A 4,078-nucleotide genomic window follows, 5' to 3' on the forward strand; every position below is an offset into this window, starting at 1 on the left:
GCAGACCTCTCAGGTATTTGCTTGCTCAGTTGGCCCATTTGCACCTCCAAGTTTCTAATGGAAGCTCTGGTTTCCTGCATAAAACTCCTCATATCTCCCAATTATAATCTTGTTGGGATTGAGAGTTTGTCTGCTGAGGTGGTTGTTGTTGATGAGACTGAAATTGACGGTTATTATGATTGTTCTATTGGAAACCGCCCTGAGAATTATTGTTGAAATTCTGAGATCTCTGAGGTTGGTCCATCCACCCAAGATTATATGTCTTAGAGTATGGATCATTATTGGGGTTTCTAGGACCACTCCCCATGTAATTTACCTGTTCAGAAAAAGATTGAGCATAATCATAATTCTTATTTTGTACAAAATTACTTGTCATGTCATAAGAGACCTCTTGAGGTGGAGTTTGGGTGTTGATAGCTGAGACTTGCATGCCACCCATCTGCTGAGTAAGTAAATTTATTTGCTGAGACATAAGCTTGTTCTGGGCAAGAATAGCATTAGCAGCTTCCATTTCCAACACACCTCTCTTCTGAGAAGTCTCTGAGTTCACAGGATTCCTGTTAGATGAGTATAAATATTGGTTGCTAGCAACCAACTCAATAAGCTCAATAGTCTCCTCCGGTGTCTTTTTCTTGTGCAATGAACCACCTGCAGAATTTTCTAAGCACATCTTGGACATTTCACCTAAGCCTTCATAAAAGATATCTAGTTGGGTCCATTTGGAGAACATGTCTAGAGGGCATTGCCTAGTCAGTAGCTTGTATCTCTCCCAAGCTTCATAAAGAGTTTCACCATCTTTCTGCTTGAAGGTCTGTACCTCCACTCTAAGCTTAGTCAGCTTCTTTGGTGGGAAAATTTAGTAAGAAACTCAGTAACAACCTTGTCCCAAGTATCCAAACTCTCCTTGGGTTGGGAATCTAACCATAGCTTTGCTCCATCCCTCAGAGCAAATGGGAAGAGCATGAGTTTGTACACCTCTGGGTTCACTCCATTTGTCTTCACAGTATCACGAATCTGCAGAAAATTAGAAATAAATTGATTTGGGTCTTCGTGGGGAAGACCATGATACTGGCAGTTTTGTTGCACGAGGGTGACCAATTGTGCCTTCAACTCAAATTTGTTCACAGCTATAGGAGGAACCACAATGCTTTTTCTATAAAGATCTGTAGTAGGAGCAGAGTAAGAGCCAATCACTCTCCTTTGTTGCTCATTCCCATTCGGATTTGCCACATTGGCATTAACAGCATTATTAGGATCCATAGTGGATTCTGCAGCCCTGTAAAATCTTGCTTGTTGCAAACGCCGCCTGAAAGTCTTTTCAGGTTTAGGATCAAGGTCTAAGAGAGATTCCTTGTCTTTGTTTCTGCGCATAAACAAACAGAAAATAAGAAAAGATGGTAATCTCTACGTCAGAGTGCAGAGAATTTCCAGTGAGGTAACCTGTGTAAAAGAAATAAAATAAAACAATGAAATACTTAAAGCTGAAAGATTTCAAAAATTATAAAAATAATAAACAGGAAATTTAAACTAAAAAAAAACTAGGGGACACCAAACTTAATTTCAGAAATTAAAGAAAAATATTAGTGCTATTTTTTATTTATATTTTTTTTAAATAATAAAGCAAAATTTAAATAAAATTAAAATTAAAATGCCTAATCTAAGGAATCAAACACTAATAGTTGTTAATCACAGTCAATCCCCGGCAACGGCACCAAAAATTTGGTACGAAATTTCTAACCACAGACTAACCGGCAAGTGCACCGGGTCGTACCAAGTAATACCTCAGGTGAGTGAGGGTCGATCCTACGAGAATTGATGGATTAAGAAAAAATGGTTAAATTATTTACTTAGTTAGACAAACAGAAAAGAGTGTTTTGGTATTCAAAAGTATTAAACAATAATTCAGAAATTAAAACAGCAAGCAGTAAATTGATGAGAATAATATATGGAGAAATAGTTAAGGCTTCAGAGTTATCTATTTTTCGGATTGATTTTTCTTACTAACTATTTCAATCATGCAAGATTTAATTCATGGCAAACTATATGTGACTAGACCCTAATTCCTTAGACCTTTCTAGTCTCCTCTAAAATTCATCAACCGTCAATTTCTTGGTCACTTAATTCCAATTAGAGGGTGAAGTTCAGTTCTAGTTTATATGCCACAGAAATCATAATTACCCAAATATAAGAGGATTATATGTCACATATCCCGTTAAGTCCAGATAATTAGAAATTTAGGAGAAATTATTTTTAAGCTGCTGTTCAAGTAAAGAGCTTTTCCAAGTTATACAAGAACTCAATTAGAACAAGGGTCATACTTCCGTTCCACCCAAATTCATAAGATAAAGAACAGAAACAATTCTTGAAATAGAAATCAGTACATGAATTAAAATAGAAAAATAATAGTATCAATCCATACAATAGACAGAGCTCCTAACCTTAACAGTAGAGGTTTAGTTGCTCATGAAAAAGAGTGAAAACTAGGATTCTGGTAAACTGTAAATTGGGCTGAGGTGGAATGAAAAGTGGAATAATGTTCGAATCCCTAGAAGAGAAGTTTCTTTTCTCTTTTATATCTAATCCTAATTAATTTAAAATCTATCTTCTAAAATTAAAATAATATCTTTTCCTATTTTAAAATAAAGCTTAAATCATAATTAATTAAATAATCAGCGTTTTCTGCGTTTTCTGCACGTGGTGCATGTCACGCTTACGCGTCAATCACACGTACACGTCGACGGTCTTCTTTGCGTGTCACGCGTACGCGTCAGGTACGCGCACGCGTCGCTGAGCAAATCTCCAAATCACACACACGCGTCAGGTACGCGCATGCGTCGCTCCTCGTTGTCATCTCCTTTAATTCTTGTGCTGATTCCATTTGTGCAAGCTTTCTCTCCATCCTCTAAGCCATTCCTGCCCTATATAGCCTTCTTCTCTTTTTCTGTGGAAGCTCCATCTAATCCAACCAAATACTACCTAAAATAAACAGAATTGCACACGACTCAAAGTAGCATTCATAGTGATTAAAAGATAATTAATTCTTTATTAAACTCAACCAAATTAAATACAAATTTACTAGAGAAAGATAGGAAAGATGCTCACGCATCATATATCCAAATAAATTTGGATCTTCAGTAGATTTATAGTGAACGCCATAATCCTTTGTGTTTTATAGATATCTTAAAATCCTTCTTGCAGCTCCATAGTGCTTCTGACTTAGTTTTTGCATGAATATTGATAATAGACTTATTGCATATATGATATCGGGTCTTGTGGTAGTTAGATAAAGGAGGCTTCCAATAAGACTTTTATATTGTGAAGCATATGCCTCTCCAGATTCATCTTCTTTTTATAATTTCTCATTATGGACTAGAGGAGTAGATACTGCTTTGTAATTATTCATCTTGAACTTTTGCAACAGATTTTGAGTATATTTCTTTTGTGAAATAAAAATTCTATCTTCATTTTAGTTTACCTTAATGCCAAGAAAATAGTGCATCAATCCTAAGTCAATCATCTCACATATTTGCTTCATTTCTTCTTTGAAAATTCACTGATCATGGTCTCATTGTTTCCTGTGTAGATAAGATCGTCAACGTACAAGAAAACTATGAAAATGTTTGAATTACTGTGTCTTGATGTAGAGTGTAGGCTCACTTTTGCACATCCAGAATTCATGATCAATGAAATATTTATTAATTCGACTATTCTATGCTCGCGGAACTTGCTTGAGTCTATAGAACGCTTTCTTTAGTCTTAGCACCTTGTATTCAAGTCCTTCTATAATGAACCCTTGTGGTTGATCAACGTATACTTCTACATTAAATTAATACAACTACTCCCAATCACACACTTCATTAAACAAATTTAATCACTGATTTAACAAAAGCCGTAACAAAGTACTAAACTCACCAAAAAATCTGAAAAAATAAAATAACCATACCAACAATAAATCTGATGATAGTGGCTGCAAGGTCTCTTTACCGGGGTGGTGATAGAGGCGTCTGTGACAGCGACGTGAATAGCAACCGCAGTGGAGGATGTGGCAGAAACAATAGCAGTAGCAGAATCGACAATG

General features: G+C 36.0%; 1 non-coding gene across 1 annotated transcript; it reads left to right on the plus strand.

Moving 5' to 3' along the window:
- The first annotated feature begins 725 nt into the window (after positions 1 to 725).
- On the plus strand, positions 726 to 832 carry LOC148544085 (small nucleolar RNA R71). The gene has a single exon (XR_015900955.1). It is a non-coding gene; the product is annotated as a small nucleolar RNA R71 (small nucleolar RNA).
- The last annotated feature ends 3,246 nt before the right edge of the window (positions 833 to 4,078 follow it).

This window comes from Arachis ipaensis, chromosome B9, assembly GCF_059453495.1.
Source record: "Arachis ipaensis isolate K30076 ecotype BB chromosome B9, ASM5945349v1, whole genome shotgun sequence".
Classification (NCBI taxonomy): Eukaryota; Viridiplantae; Streptophyta; class Magnoliopsida; order Fabales; family Fabaceae; genus Arachis; species Arachis ipaensis.